At 34.0% G+C, this 17,941-nt stretch overlaps 1 long non-coding RNA gene across 1 annotated transcript; it reads left to right on the top strand.

Moving 5' to 3' along the window:
• The first annotated feature begins 1,580 nt into the window (after positions 1–1,580).
• LOC119087133 lies at positions 1,581–2,556 on the top strand. Its single transcript, XR_005090576.1, has 2 exons — positions 1,581–1,638; positions 2,341–2,556. It is a non-coding gene; the product is annotated as an uncharacterized LOC119087133 (long non-coding RNA).
• Positions 2,557–17,941: the final 15,385 nt, after the last annotated feature.

The raw sequence follows: 17,941 nt of genomic DNA, 5'->3' as shown, positions 1-17,941 counted from the left end.
TCACATAAAATGTACATTAAAGTAGAATTTTGTGACACACACATATACTTATTTCACAAATCATAATAATTATTTTTATTACCAAATTTCTAAATAATTTAAATGTTAGAATGAATATCTTGAATTTTATTTAATTTTCATAGAATATTCATAATCACAAGATAGTAATGACTGTCACTGACAATTCAGAAACTACAATGAATTTTAAAAATTTATTTATTTATTTATTCAGTTTTTGATGGTAGAATTCCTACTTTATGCATACACAAACACAAATAACCAAATCAAAGTAAAGAACAGAATACGTTCATGGTATGTAGTCCAAATGAAATATTTCTTCTCAGTCTCAGGTGTCTTGTTATTTGAATTATATCCTGTTTCAAATACCACAGTCATCATGCGCATCAACTTTGTTGAAAAGAATGGAAAAAATGGAAATTTGTGTGCAGCATTCTGTAAGTGTAATATCTAATTTTAGATGGTTATGAACATGTTTAGCCTGCCTTTTTATAAGAAAATATTTAACACCTGTTTTCAAGAATCAGCATTACTTGGCAGGAAGTCTCTCTTCAGATATGTACAGGACCACATTTTGGGGTACATAGAATCCTACTAAGTTTACATACCTCTATTTCAGTCAGAAATGTCTATGAAAAGAGTGGCAAGCATCACATATATAAGACATCAGTTTTCACTACCAAAGTTTTGTGTGTCACACCATGCCTGGGGAGAAATAAAGAAATATCTTCACCAAACCAAAGACTTTATTTTGACATCAAATTTATTGGAAAATAAACTATACTTATGATAATGAATATAAACTATCTATCAGATATAAGTCCATTTATTGTGAAGTACCTTGGTGTACTCAGAATGCTGATTTAGTCTCCATATATAATTAGACAAAGTAAAATATCATTATTTGAAGAATCTTTAGAAAAATTACATCACTAGATATCAAATTAGAGATTGGCATTGGTGCTTTGCAAGAAGACTCTAGAAGGAAATGATTAATGAAAACTCTGATATGTGAACCATTCTGAAGTGGAAAGCTGCACAGTCATCAAAATACCATCAGCACAAATCAGAGTTGATAGGTTAAAAAAAGAAGTGTGTGTGTGTGTGTGTGTGTGTGTGTGTGTGTGTGTGTGTTGATTGAGTAGAAAATAATGGGTAGTGGATATGAGAAGATGTAGCAGCAATGTGTATTTGATTCAAATCTACAGAAGAAAATATTCAAGAAATGACATTTAATAATCAATAAAGTTATATAGAAAACAAAATTTGAGGAATCCTTACATCAGGATGTCATATTTCTAATGGACATTTTTTACACTTCTCTTTAATGGAGCAAAGGAAACCAGTCTCAGTAAAGAATTATGGTACTTCTATGTGGCAGTGACTGAAATAAATGGAATCCCAATAAAAAATATACGAGACATCATCAAAAATGGTAAATAACTGTGTTTTGTTACTAGAAAAAATTGATAAGAAATAATAGAAAAATCACAAAAGATCTTGATTTCAATTTCCAGTTCTTAAAAATTGAAATTAAAATTAATGAGTAAATGAATCACATTTTCACTTGGTATATTCTATCCTTCACAGATACCTGTCCTCAATGAAGATCCTGATTTGGTGAGTTAAAATTGAATAAAATTCTTTTTCTATTGAAACTAGCATAGTTTATGAAGAAAAAATCAATAATTTAATTTAAAAAATTATACCTGGAGATAAGAATCAAAATACATTTTGAAAACTTTTAAAATAACACAAAATAAAGAAACAACTTTCAAATTTTGATATATCATAAAGAGTGACTGAAATTATTTTTAAAAATATCCCTATGTGTTTTACAGTCTGTAGAGTTGTATAGTATTTTTTATTTATTATGTATGGGATTCAAACAGAAAGTGAAACAATCATTTCTGTTCCAGGCAATGTAAATAAATATAGTGAAGCTATGAATCATTAATATGATGAATATATCTGCTTAAGTGTTGAATATGCTAAACTGGCTAGACTTAATTCAAAATCTAGGGGATTTGAATCTGTCAAACTTTCATATATATTTTTCTATACTAAATTTTATTGTTTACAATGTAAAAAATGTAAACTCTAGTACTTGAAAAATAAGGTTTCTGATCTATAAAATACTTAGAATCATGCAAATATTAAATCCACTCACTTATCTTTAATCTAGTACCTATGATCAAATTTCTGCTTAAGAATTCCTTCATTCTGCACCTCATCTCTCAAACATGCATTTCTACATGTTCCATAAAACCTACTGTATTCATTCCATTTAATATATTTCCATTGATGTTTCAAATTACACAGGTTACAAGATTGAGACAACTTGCTACATATCTGTCCATGGCATCTAATTCACAAATTTGAAGGTGGACCCATCTTTCTTTCCCAATTGTGCATTCACCTTTCTCGTGGTGTTCAGATTCATCACACTGTTCTTTCTTCAAGTTTCTTCCCTTGCCCTGTTTAGTGGAATTTTCTTGCTCTGTGAATCAGTGAATAAATTTCATCTTCTGGCATAAACTTTTTAAAAATTCTACTGCGTTATTTAGATCTTCAGTATGGGACTCATTTCTTGTATGAATGTGTGTATAGAGTGTGTGTGAATGGCAATGTTTGTACAGTCTTTGTGTGCATCTATATTAAGGTGTTTGTGTGCAGTACAAGCATAAAATCTGGGTTTGAGTTCCTCCTATCCACCTTCATCTGGGTGCTAGGCATTCAAAATCAGATTGTCAAACTTAAAAATCCAAAGCTTTGCTGGCAGTGTTGGCACATGCCTTTAATCCCAGCACTTGGGAGGCAGAGCCAGGAGGATCTCTGTGAGTTCAATGCCAGCCTGGTCTACAGAGTGAGATCCAGGACAGGCACCAAAACATCACAGAGAAACCCTGTCTCAAAACAAACAAACAAACAAACAAACAAAAATCCAAACTTTACACACTGGACAATCTTATTGGTCTTATGTCACATTTTAATTGAAACAAATTTTCTGACTAACTGAGCCATGCACAATATTGGCTGCACTTCAATATTTACATGGAAAATTGTGTGTGTGTGTGTGGTGGTGTGTGTTGACTGTGAAGTTCATATCAAATGAACTTCCAAACTTAAAACTGCTGATTTATAAAGAGTTTAAATCAAAATATAAGTCAATTTGAAGGCTTAGTGCCTAGCACTAATGGAATAAAGCCATCTGATTGGATCCAATAAAACACGATGTGTGTTCCATAAACACATGATGAAAGGTCTTGTAACCATGACAATTAAATGGATTGGAGTAAAATATTCAAAACAGGAGTCATGGGTTGTACCTAGGGTCTAATACCTCCAAGTAATGAGCTTTAGCCGAGGATTACACAACCTGACATGTATATATTCCTGCAGAACTGGCCTCAAATCCAATTAGAAAACTATATTTTTCTATAGTAAAAATTATATGATAAAATTCAAATATTCAAAACTGAGGGCATCTTGTCAGGGGTCGACTGTAGTAGCATTCAGGATCAAGTGCTAAGTAAGACCACTGATTTCCTTCCTACTCTTAAGTAATGTTTTACACCTTCTAGTGTGATGTTATCTAGCAATCCATGAGTGTCTATCAACTTTCTTCAATTATGATTAGTTTGGGGTCAATATCTACTTACCTTCCTTCCCACAGACACCCCACTTCTGCATAAAATTTCAGTAGATGTTTATCTACTACACTTTCTTCTCTGTTGTGTACAACTATGTCCATTAACTGAATGAATTTTGTGGTTTAATGATGGTAGATTTTCTTAACTATCCCTCATACATTCAATATGTTGTTTAATTCATCAATGGACATCTCATTTTCCTCTCACATTGCTAATTCAACACTCTAACCCTGTATTTTATTTTCAAATGCCAATGTTATCCTTTGTCTACTGTTCCCTATTCTGTAAGCTACTTACCCACAGTGGGCAGTTTCTGGACGAGACTCATTTTAACTCCAGATTAAATATTCAAAATAAATATATTGAAAGCTAGTGTCTACATATGAGACTTTTATCCACATTAAAAAACTTATTTAGAGTAGCTCACAAGTCCATATTCAAGGACTCAATATTCTTATTTGGGTTTCAACAAATAACAATTTCAAACAGAAAATTTAATTTGATATGTCAATGATTATGGTCAATCTTCTGAATCCATCAATTTTAACTGCTATTTTAAATTACATGTCATTTGTTAAGAGTGCACAAACTCAAAGGCATTTGACTATGTATACTTATAATCTTGACTCAGCCCACAGGAAATCAAGTAATAAAGAAATTTCATAAGGACCCTCTGAAAGGCATGTATGGAATCACATTACAATCTGGGTACTATTTTTCTTGATCCACAGAATGTTGAGAAAATTAACCAACTTCAAGAGAAAAAACACCATCTTTATCCAGTTTCTGACATGAGCCCTCCTATAAGTCCTCAGACAAAGAACTCTTTTGAAACCTCTTTGAGGACCTCACTACAAAAGTTTTGTAGCTTTTGTATTTTGGTCATTTGTATTCACATCAATTTAAATGAAAGCATTCATGGTACAGTGTTGTGTAAATGTCGGCTGGCAGAGGCCACATTGTTTGGATTCTCAGGAAGCTAGATGGATACAACATACATTATAAAAGAGGATTTATTAGACAGAGCAGTCAACTTGTGTTTGGTCAGTTTGAAGTACTCTGCCTGGAGGATGTTTTGGGCTTTTGAAGACACCATAGGTGCCATAGAAAACCATACAACAGTGAGCGGCCATTTCAACATTATGTGCCATCTCCATTTCAGTAAGATATGTGTATGCTCCCCTTTCAGGCTCTCCTTGCCCCTCTGACAATTGTGGAGCATCCCTTTTCATCATTAGACATGACACCATTTGGACGAGGAGTGTTAGATTAGCAGGCTTGTGTGGTCATCCCTCATTGGCTGGCATGATCAGGACCACTGACATAGACTGTTGCTAGGCCCTCATGCAGACTCTGCAGGATCAGGAATTCTGACATCACTAGAACTCTGAGTGACTCTTGCTAGGTCCTCAGGCCGACTCTGCACAATCAGGAGCTCTGACATGGACTAGGAACTCTGCCAGCTCCTGTTGCTAGGTCATCAGACAGACTCTGAACAATCTGAACTCTGACATTGACTAGGAACTCTGATGGCAACTGTTGCTAGGTCCTCAGGCAGACTCAAGTTTGGCTCTCAAGGAGTAAGGTACTTGCATTCCTTGGCTACTGGTCTGAGCCAATTTCCTCAACCTGTGGGCTGTCCTACTACATATCCACCCTTTATTTTATTACCAAATATATTAAGGGACCCTGGTCAGCTCAGCTTCTATATTATCCATGACAGCTAACACACAAAATTTTCCAAATTAATCAGACATGGGCAGAGGTTGTGGCCTTTGACTATTTTTTAAACTCTTGGCATGATATAGAAAGGCTGTTGGATCCCTCCTGGATTCTCACTTGTGTTTTGATGGTGGGTGGCACTTTTAATCTCTCTCCTTTTTAAGTGTCTCCACCACACATCCGCAACAACTGGCAGCCACTGAGGTGATCTACATATCTACTCAGGTCAATTGCTCTTAGACATCTATCTCACGGCCCTCCACAGACCTGTGCATGCCTGGCTTTCTGAAATCCAAAGGCCTGACCCTCCACCCAGGTGACTCCCCAGGGATGGACGCTCTTCAAGGGCTGGTAGTCACAGACGGTAAGACCTTGCTTGGCAAGCCAACCTAAGACAGGCACAGTCCAGTTACTGGGAACCCTGAGGCGGGGTCAACAGGGCCTGAGCAAAGGACTCTGACTCCCACTGAGCCCACATAATAAAATAAAAGGGTGGATATGTAGTAGGACAGGCCCATAGGGTCGAGGATATTGGCTCAGACCAGTTGCCAAGGCATGCACATGCTGTACTCCTTATGAGCCAACCTGGAGTCTGCTGAGGGCCTAGCAACAGGCTCTGTCAGAGTTCCTGATCATGTCCAGCCAATGAGGGATGACCACACAATGCCACCAGATTGTGACACAGCCTGGGTGCTAGGCAGAGAGTATATAAGGCCTTCCCTGTTATTGAATAAACAAGTTTGCTGTTTGCCTTCAACGAACTCTTGGTGTCTATGTCATTGATGCCATTTCTTCTCACTCCCTCCCCTAAGGGAGCTGCTAGTTTCCACTAACACCTCCCTGACTCTGATCCCAACTCTTCATCACAATCTGGAATAGTCTTATATTTACAGATTTCCCAGTAAGCCTGAGATACTTCTCACCATTTTTCTAAGATTCAGGTCAAAAGTTGCTCTCTGGGTAGACTTTTTAACCTTAAGTTCAGCTACATGGAGTAGAATGAAGTGTGGATTCTCTCTATATTTGGTATATAAACTGGTAGTCACAGTTTATAAATTATATTATAATTATATATAATATATTATAAATATATCAAATATTATATAAATAATAATAATTATAAAATTAAGGAATCTTACCTGAGTACCAGGCTCTTAGACGTCACACCAGCCTAGTCATGAGGTCAGTTCCTAATAAGTGGGTTTTCCCAACATCTACCCTAGCACAGAGAGTGAGGGTTTAAGGCTTTTTAGTTAGAGTCATACACATGGAGATTCTCCATGGATTACAAGGTCCAATGGGAAAATAAGAAAAGGTCATATTAGTCAGAGAAGCACATTTAACATCACCTTGTGCATAAAGTAAATGTGTGAGTTACTCTTGGACAAAGATAGTTTAATTTTCCCTTGTAGAGATAGGTAATGTCTAATATCACATTGTAGAGGAAGGAAAGGCCTGAGGATCCCTCTGACCCACATATAGATGGAAGATTGTGTTTTAAAAAATAGTGTACAGTGACTCTTTTGTAGAGGGAGTTCTGTAACCCCTTTGTCGGTGAAAGCTATGAGACTAGCTTGGGCAAGGGAATATTTCTGAAACTCTTTATTCAGAGGAGAAAATAGTCTAGCCACATTTTTCAATGTGGAGATGCAATTCACCCTTTGCAGCAGGTGAAAGCCCTAGGTGACCTTGGTTAGTGGGAGAAGATTTGGGCTCTACCTCATTAAGTTCTCAATGTGCCTCCTAGTTACAGATATGCATACCTGAATGAAATCTTTGAGAGTCCAGAAAGAAATCAGAATTTTCTTCCAGAAGGATGGTGCTCTTCTGAGCAATGATGCTTCCACAAGTCTTTATTTGGCTGTACTGATGAAACAGAAAATTTTCATGTAAGTTTACTTCCTTCTAGGCTGATCAATATAATTCTTTTTAAACTCTATATCATCTTCCCTGTTATATAGAACAAGATGTTCTGTGGTCACATCTGGAGCAGAAGTTGAAGTGGCTGACTTGGTCAGCTGGGAAGGCTCTCATAGGCAATTGTAAGTCACCATACAAAGCAAGGTCAGCTAAATAGATCAGAGGGTAGAACTGAAGTGTCTTTGAAGAGATGAGTATCTGAACCACCTCCATGACCATAAGGAACACTTTGGAGTTTTCAATTATCAGAGAATTATGCCCAAAACTGCCAAAGAAAATATAGAATATCTATAGCCCTCTTATTTGCAAGAGACATCATAGGTTCCTTAACCCACTATGCAGTCTGGAAGCATCCAATAATTTTTTTCTATAAAGAAAGGGAGTATAAGGTTCCCTTCATCTCAGTCCCTGTTGCTGAGTAGGAAAATGATTTTGACCCAATTGTAAGAATGGACAAATGGGAGTGTCATGTAAGACGAAATGAAAATATGAAATCCTTGGGCAAAGGACAGAAGTCAGAGACAGCCTTTGTTCTAAGTGATGGTCTGACATCTTATCTAGAAAGGAGAATGAGCTGGCAGTGTGCACACATTAATCACAGCACTCGAGGCATAGCAGGCGATCTTAATGATTCAGGCAGCTGTCTACAGAGAGATCAGGAAGTGCAAAGTTACACAGAGAAACCCTGTCTAAAAAAATTAAAATAAAAAAGGAGAATGAGTGGCATATCATGGAATCATGGAGTACTTGACACCTTTAGAAAGAGAAACTATGAGGAACTCTTGAACAAAACTGAATATCAGAATCTTCTTGGTCCTTGGTGGGAAGAGTCACACTTCCCTGTCTTAAAAGAGATCATCAGTAGAGGGATATCCCATCATGGCTCATCAGCTTGAAATATTCAAGCAATGTTCCTATTTCCATAAGTTGTCTTGAATCTGTGGGGGACTAGTTAGCATTAAGAAGATGTTTGTAACAGCAGGAATGACTATCACTGGCAAGTTAGTCACATCTATATTGTGTTTTGAGCTCAGATGTGGGCATGAATGGTGGATTTACTCAATTTTTGGTGACTGGCTTGAAGGTAGATGGCATGAATTCTAGACTCTGTTTACAAACATTGAGCTCTGGGATACCTAGCTTGCATACTCTTTGGAGAGGGAGTCTCTCAAAGATCCACATGAGAAAGATGATGAGAAAGCCATGAAGTAAAGGCTCAAGGGATCATGACTCAGAGAACATGTAGGGCATAATAGAGAAGAAAAGGAATATCCCAGAATACCTCATGCAAAAAAATAAAGATCCCACTCTATCTTATGGAGGATGGGATGCTGCTGGAATGCAATATTAGATTCAAGATTTCTTTTATTCTAGAATATCCATCCTCAAAGTATGTACCATGACCTTGAGAAAGTCATATATAAAAAATATTCCATATCAGATATGTCTATTCCAACTCAGAAGAGCTGCAATATTACAGTTATGGAGTAACCAAGAAATAGTTGGGTTCTGCAAATTCTTAGCCCTTGGGAGAAGATCTGATTCTTCTTTTAGTCAAGTTGGAAGAACAAGGAACTTAGTAAATGGGATTTTTGAGAGGGAGGTGTCACGGGTCTATCAGACATACCACTTAACAAAGTGGAATTTATACTCCCTTGGCCTGAAGAGAAATATCAGATACCACTTTCAGCAGACATTTACTAACCTTATAAGTGTGTTCTTCATAAGAGTTGCCATGGTTGTGGTATCTCCTCAAAGCAACAGAAACCCTAAGACCACTACAGTACATTTCCATTGTATAAATGTAAAATTTATATTCTTTCATGTTAAACTCCATGATTCATTTGTGAGCACAAGTGTCATAGAGCAGATCATGGAATCAGTGATGTGTGCTTTGTCAATGCACATAAGTTCTCTGATATGCATCGTTGATTGCCTTAAAATGTACATATGGAAATTGTAATCTTCAATGTTTACTTAGTAACAAGCTCTACTCAATAAATTTGCTCATTTAGGCAATCTTATAAGTCATGGTAGAATTTTTCCCCATTGCAATATTCAGTTCATTGTTAGGTTCATTTAGCAGAGTGAATATCATAGGTTATTGCTCAGAACCTATGAGTTTCTAATGATGCAAATAATAGCATAAATTAGCAATTTAAAAGTGAAGTTTGAAACTGCTTCTCCTTTATATAGCACAGGATCCAAGAGTAGAGTCTCATCATTGTCCTTCAAACTTATATAATGTATTTCCTCATGTATTTGACAATAAATCACATCATGCAAGAATTCCTTGAATGAAAATGTCAACAGTGTCAACCTAAGTCCTGGACTGACTGCCAAACAGCACACTCTGACAAATAAACAAGCTTCCAAAATGAACCACACTTTATATTGCATTTGATCCAAAAGGTAAACAGATGGAAAGTGTTTTAGTTTATATCCTCTGTAACAACTGAAATACTGATCATTTCTCAAGAAGCTGGAAACCAAGAAATAGAAAAATGAAGATTCTTCTGTTAACTGCTGTCATCAGCTTTGTTGCACAGAAGAGGTACTTAATATTGGTTAAATTATATTTTTCCTAAAGCAAAGCAGCTTACAATATTGTCGTAGACAGTGCAGCAATCCTTATCAATCAGTCTAAAGCAGTAGTTGTTATATTCACAGTAATTCTATCAATCAGAGAAAACGGATTTAACATCTTCTAGTTTTAACAATGCTTGAGATTTTAATAATTCAGTACAAATATATGGTTTGTGTATTTGTATGGTTATACATGAAAGACATTGTGATAGTATGAATTTTATAATTTTTAAAAAAATAGAGCACAAGGCATGTATAGGATTATTCAAATAAATATGAATTCAATTTCTCCTCCTCTCCAAAAAAGGCTTATAAGTTTGAATGGACATTTTAATTAGTGTAATATTGCTGAAGTCTGTCTGTAGCAAGACCTTCTGTTGCATTTACTGAAAACACAATCATAAATTTAAAAACATAAAAACGGTTATAAAAGAAATGTGTTTTAGTAAGGTTAGGTATAACATGTAGGTTCCTGTGCAGGAATGACATTTTGTCTCAAAACTTACACTAAATAAAATTTATTTGTGTGGAAATGCTGGTAATAATAATGTGATCCTTTGCTTTTGTGTCATTTGCTAGTACTGTGGTAACTCTTCTTTGCTGACTGGGAATTTTCAGAGAATCCCCCATGTTCAAATGCTAAATAGTTTAATTTTCTCCTCGTTTCAACCTAAGAGTGTTGGCTGGGTGACTTCAATTATAAAATAATCATTAACTTCAGTGTCCTTTCTTATTGCTCTTGCTAATATTGTAAGTGCTTTATATTTCATTGGATGTATACTCATATTTCTTTGCTCTGACAAGTAAACAATTATCTCTTCATATTTCTGGATATTTGGCAATAGATGAAACTTTTCTCAATATGATTGCTAGCCAGAACTTGGATGTTTGGAAAGACCACACAGTTTAGGTGGTGACAGAAGAGATGCCATAGATGGAGATTTACATTAAAAGGGGTGCTTTAACTTCTTTAACATGTGAAAAAAATCTGAAATAATTGATAGATTTAATTTTTCAGTTGAAAGTGCATGTCAGATCAGGGTTATGTTTATGATGCAAAGTGCCAATATTTATAATTTGATTATGTATTCATTATTAATTTGATATATATAATTTGATTATATATTATAATATATATCATAAATATACCATATATTTACATTAATTTCATTATAAATTGTAAGCATAGGGCTATTGATTCTACATCAAATTCTATCTTCCTGAACTAAATATTTTAATAAATATATATTAAGCTAGGATAAAGGAAATCATTCAGTGCACAAACTATGCCATGCAGAATTTGGATAAATAGAAGTGGGAACTATGCTGAAAATTATTTGAATGCCACTTCTGAAATCTGACATATAATTCAATAAAAGACAGTATTCAAGAAATTTTTCCATACTGTGATTTATATATATTGCATTCCTCAAAAAGCTTAATTCTTTCTTTCTGTCTCATGAAGTCCATGACAATTTAAATGAACACTTTTGAAATTCAGCAGGGCTACTTCCAAAAAAGCACCTGTCAAAAAATCTGGGGATGACATATTTGAATTCAAAGAACTCTGTCTATCATCGAAATAAATGTTTCTTTCATGCTATTTATTTGAGCTGTAATTAAGACATTGATATAGTTAGGTATTATTTTCAATTTGTGATGTTTCTCATTGTTATAATTATTTTGTCTGTGAATTTAGAGTTTTATTATCATCCTTAATTTGCTTTTGTAAATTTTCATAGGAGAACATATGATCAATATAAATGTGAATATGTGCAATCACACATCATATCAGAAAAGTTCATTTTATTATTTTCTTTAATTTTATATTTTAAACGTTTATCAAATATGCACATATACAATTTTTTCATTAATTTAGATTATTTTAACATAAAATGCATCCTGATTATAGTTCCCCTGCCCTCAACTTTTTATCAGGTCCTTTCTACCTCATCTCCCTTCTGCACCCACAACATTTTGATCTCTTCCTAGAAAAGTAGAGGCTTTTAAGAGATAATCGAGCATGACAAAATAAAGCATAGTAAGATGGAGCAAGAAATATCATTTCAGTTTTTGACATGACAAACCAATTGGAGAGAAAGTGTCCCAAGTGCTGGAACTTGGGTTTTAGGTGGCATAAGTCTTTCTTCCAATAATTTTAATGTAATTAATGATATGTCCATATTTGAAAATTATACATTTACCTTCTACTTGTTCCTTCCAAATCCACTATTGCTCATCTCCACACATATCATTTCCCTCATTTGATAATGTTTCTGTTCTCTTAAGACTATCAGTTCAATTAGCACTGCGTATGTGTGTATGACAGGGGCATAATATCCTACAGTAAGGGAAAAGTCCAACACCTGCCCAAGAAAGAGACTGAAACTGACTTCAGCTGCAGACATAAATGACCAATACCTCTTCAGCTAAGAATTGTGCTTCTGATTCTCTTGCCGTTTGTATGCTGTCATTAAAACTCTCCTCATCTCGAAAATTCTGGTGAAGGTGGCATAGGCTTCTCCTCATTTATATGTGCATCACTGAAGTCAATACTTGAGCTTTCTTCAATTATTTTCTTGTTCCATTCACAACATCTTTACTCATAATTAGAAGTTCAAGAAGAGTCAAAGAAATTCTTTTTTGTTCCAGTACTTAGAATTTACTTATAAGTACATCACATATGAATATCTACTAAAATAATTTAACTGACATTGAAATTGAAAATACAATATTTTACTGGATTTTCAGTGTGCATATTCTCTTTCAGCCTTTAGAAAAATTTCGTACCCTCTATGTAGCAGCTGATGATTTAAAACAAATAGAGGAAAATGGGCCACTAAGAATTCACATACGTCTTATTCTACCGTACAATAATTATGCTGAAGTTGGTATCACATTTTATATCAGGCAAGTTAAATTCATTTAGATACATGAAGCAAAATATTAAATATTAATTAGTAGTGCATGGTCACAATTTCCTTGACGTGTGAAAATACGTCGATGATGTCAGATGGTTAATCACCACACATATATCACATCATAATATCATATCAACATAGGTCATGTTGTGCTGACATGTTACCCCAGAATGCAGTCAAATGCAATGAAATTCACTGAGACACAAATGTTGGAAAGTAGTTTGTCACATCCTTCACTCTTCATAATTCTTTGCATAGAGATTTGTTGTTAATTTGTCAGCTCCCAAGAATTTCTGAACATGCCTTGGAGGCGATATTGGTGATATTCTTCAACATCACAGTTTCCTGTTCTGCAAGGGGAACTCAATCTCAGTAGGTAGAAGAGTATCCACGTGAACTCCTATCCTTGTTCATCTGTCTGATGAGTTCTGAAATTACAGCCACACATCATCCCATCTGCATATTCATGTCAGTTTAACATATGTCTTATCTAATAAAAAATTACATAAACACATCAAAGCAAGATACCAAAACAAAGGCCGTGTTTGTACCACAGCAGTCAGTAGGGAGCTGTCAATGTCCAATATTTATGTTCATCACATAACCTGGGCTGGTGTACATGAGCTGACATGATGAAATACATTTTTTTCTCTTTGAAGTTCACTGATGTATATGCAATGTCGACTGATGAAAATACCGTTGTCATTTTGTGTTCAGGCAAAAGGACAGATGCCAACTATACACACCTCTGCTTCGTAAATTTATTACTTTCATCATAAGACCACCACGTGAGTATCTTATGCTTTCGGGTGACTAAATATATATGCAGTGCATTAAATCCACACTCACAGTACTTAATATTGTGGTAGCTTTAACAAACTATTTTAAAAAGTAAACTGATCATTGTTTCAGATAAGTCGAGACCATTGCAGAGCTGAAGCCAGGGTGGAGATATTTCTAATACTGTATTCTTCATGATCCCTGATAAGTTTTCTACTCTCCCAGAAAACTGGGTTCAGAGCATAAAAGGTGAATCCAAAGGTGTGTAAAATATGAAATCTATTCTGCAAAAGATTATTCTACGTCATTCTGACTCCTCATCCTAAATTTCCACAGAAATCACAACCGATGATCCAAATGGGAACATTTACACATACTGTCCATCAAGTGGATAAGTAGTTCCCAGAATATGTTTTAGAAATGTTTGAAACAGAAACACTGAAAAGTGTACAACATTTAGTGAAGTTATTGTCAGTTGATTATATGGACAATCTTGGTGACTTGAGAGTTTTCTAGTATAGGATAATATATGTTTCGTATAACAAAACTAAAAAAAAATAATTTGCTTAATGATACAGTAAGAAAGTCAATATTTGGGGTTCATGCCAGTGTGAAAATGTAGCAAGTAGTTTATGAAAATTATAAAAACTGTTATTGGGTTAAGTCACCTAAATTTTATGAGAGCAGAATAAAATAACCATACATATTTTATTGGACAGTTATAAAATTTCAGTATTATATTTTTAAAATATTTGTCTAAAATATGTTATGTAGAAAGTTACAATTAAAAAAGTTAAAAGTTACATATATTGGGTATCACACATTTTAGGAAAGTATAAAAAATGCATAAAGTTGTGTTTTAGGATTATTTATTTAGTCAAATCATGTGCTAACTTTTGTGTTTTTCAATTTCCATTTATCACATAAAATGTACATTAAAGTAGGATTTTATGACACACACATACATACATACATATTATTATTTTATAAATCATAAAAACAATTTTATTACCAAATTTTTAAAGAACTTAAAAGTTAAAATATCTTAAATTTTAATTTTCACAATGACTTCTTGATTACAAGGTAGTAATAACTATCATTGACAATTAATTCAAAAACTACAATGAATTTAAAAATTTATTTATTTATTTATTCAGTTATTTTGATGGTGGAATTCCTACTTTATGCACACACAAACACAAATAACCAATTAAAAGTAAAGAACAGAATACATTTATGGTATCTAATTCAAATAAAATATTTCTTCTCAGTTACAGATGCCATTGCATTTCTATTATATCCTGTTTCAAACACCACAGTCATCATGTGCATGCACTTTGTTGAAAAGAATGGAAAATACAAAAATATGTGTGCAGCATTCTGTAAGTGTAATATTTAACTTTAGGTGGTTATGAACATATTTATTAACTTGTCTTTTTCATAAGAAATTATTTAAAACTTGTCTTCAATAATCAGCATTACGTGGCAGGAAGTCTCTCTTCAGTTATGTACACGACCACAATTTGAGGTACATAGAATCCTTAACTAAATTTTCATACTGTATTTCAGTCAGAAATGTCTATGAACTGAGTGACAAGCGTGACATATATAAGACATCAGTTTTCAAAAACAAAGTTTCATGTGTCACACCATTCTTGGGGAGAAATGAAGAAATATCTTCACTACACCAAAGACTCTATTTTTTTCAAACTCTTTGGAAAATTAACAATACTTATGATAATGAACATAAACTGTCTGTCAGATATAAGTCTATTAATTGTGAAGTACCTTTTTGTACCGAGAATGCTGACTTAATCTCCTTATATAATTATACAAAGTAAAATGCCCATGATTTGAAGAGTCTTTAAAAAAGAAACAATGTCACATTTATATTTACTAGATATTAAATTAGTGATTGGCATTGGTGCTTTGCAAGAAGACTCTGAAAGGAAATGTTAATGAAAACTCTGGTATGTTGACCATTTTGAAGTGGAAAGCCACACATACATCAAAATATCATCAGCACAAATCAGAGCAGATAGGTTAAAAAAAGAAGTATATGTGAGTGTGTGAGTGTGTGTGTGTGTGTGTGTGTGTGTGTGTGTGTGTACTGATTAAGAAGAAAAGGGGTGGTGGATCTGAGTGGACATAGCAGCAATTTTGTATTTCCTCCAAATTCACAGAACACTCAATTAATTTAAAAATATATAATTGTATAAAGGTCTAGACAATAAAATTTGTGGAATCCACAATTCAGAAAGTCATATTTCTTATGGTCATCTCTATTTACTTTTTATATTTAATGTAGCAAAAGAAACCAGTCTCAGTAAAGAATTATGGGACATCTATGTGAGAACCACTGTTGAATACGGAATCCCAAGAGAAAACATATGAGATATCCTCAAAATGGTAAATAATTGTGTTTCACAACTAGAATATTGATCTGAAATAAGATAAAATAATGAAAATTCTTGATTTCCATTTCTGTTGCTGAAAAAATGAAATAAAAATTATTGAGTAAACGAATTACATTTTAACTTTGTATATCTTATACTTCACAGACACCTGTCCTCAATGAAGCTACTGATTTGGTGAGTTAAAGTAAAATAAGAATCTTTGTCAGAACTCAATATAATAAACAAAACAACCATTTCATGAAAATATTCTGTGTGGAAAAATAGGAACAAGTATATGATGGGAAAACTTTTGCAATAATACAAAAAAAAACAATATCAGTACATATGCAAAGCAAAAACTATACCTGAAATCATTTAGAAAATATCCCTACATATTTTAAAGTTCATAGAGTTTTATAGTCTCTTTTATTTATTATTTTTGAGGTGTAAACAGAAAAACAAAATTGACTGAGGGACTGCAATCACTTCATTTCTAGGCAAAGTGAAGAAATATCATGAGCAATGAATCATTAAATATTATGAACATATCAGATTAAGTCTTGAATATGCTACACAGACTGCACATAAAATTCACAATCTAAAGGGATTTGAATTTATGAAACTTCCATATATATTTTTTTCTGTACTAAATTTTATTGTTTACATGAAAGATGCAAACTCAAGCACTTGATAAAATAAGGTTTTTGTGTCTAAAATCATCAGAATTGTGCAAATATTAAATCTTTAATCTAGTCCCTATGATCAAATTTCTGCTCAAGAATTCCATCATTCTCCACTCATCTCTCAAACATGGATTTCTAAATGTTCTATAAAACTTACTGTATTCATTTGCATTTAATATATTGCCATTGATGTTTCTATTGATTTTGTAATTTCACAGGTTTCAAGATTGATACAACTTGCTACCTATCTGTCCATGGCATCTAAATCACAAATATGAAGGTGGACCCATCTTTCTTTCCCAATTGTGCATTCACCTCTCTCATGTAATTCAGATTCTTCACACTGTCCTTTCCTCGTTTCTTCCCTTGCCATGATTAGTCGAATTTTCTTTCTCTGTGAATCATGAATAAATTTCATCTTCTGGCATAAACTTTTTAAAAATCTACTGCGTTATTTAGATCTTCAGTATGGGACTCATTTCTTTTATGAATATGTGTATAGAGTGTGTATGAATGGCAATGTTTGTACAGTGTTTGTTTGCATCTATATCAAGGTCTCTGTGTGCAGAACAAGCATAAAATCTGGGTTTGAGTTCTTCCTATCTACCTTCATCTGGGAGCTAGGCATCAAAATCAGGTTGTCAAATTTAAGAATCCAAAGCTTTGCTGGCAGTGTTAGCACACACCTTTAATCCCAGCACTCAGAAGGCAGAGCCAGGTGGATCTCTGTGAATTTGATGCCAGCCTGTTCTACAGAGTGAGATCCAGGACAGGCTCCAAAGCTACATAGAAAAATCCTGTCCTGAAAATCAAACAAACAGACAAACAAACAAATAATCTAAAAGTCCAAACCTTTACACACTGGACAATCTTATTGATCTATGTCATATTTTAATTGAAACAAATTTTCTGACTACAACATCAGTGCACAATATTGGCTGCACTTCAATATTTACATGGAAAAGTGTGTGGGTGGGGGTTGACTGTGAAGTTCATATCAAATTAACTTCCACACTTAAGACTGCTGATTTAGATTTAAAAGAGTTTAAATTAAAATATAAGTCATTGGATATGAGGCCAGTTCTTCAGGAATATCTACATATCAGGTTCTGTAATCATGGGCTAGAGGTCATTACCTAGGAAATATTAGACCCTAGGTACAACCCATGACTCCTGTTTTGAATATTTTTACTCCAATCCATTTAATTGTCTTGGTTACATGATCTTTCATCATGTGTTTATGGAACACACATCGTGTTTTG

Source organism: Peromyscus leucopus, unplaced genomic scaffold (assembly GCF_004664715.2).
Source record: "Peromyscus leucopus breed LL Stock unplaced genomic scaffold, UCI_PerLeu_2.1 scaffold_1361, whole genome shotgun sequence".
In the NCBI taxonomy this organism is placed as follows: domain Eukaryota; kingdom Metazoa; phylum Chordata; class Mammalia; order Rodentia; family Cricetidae; genus Peromyscus; species Peromyscus leucopus.
This window is presented reverse-complemented; position numbering and strand designations above follow the sequence as displayed.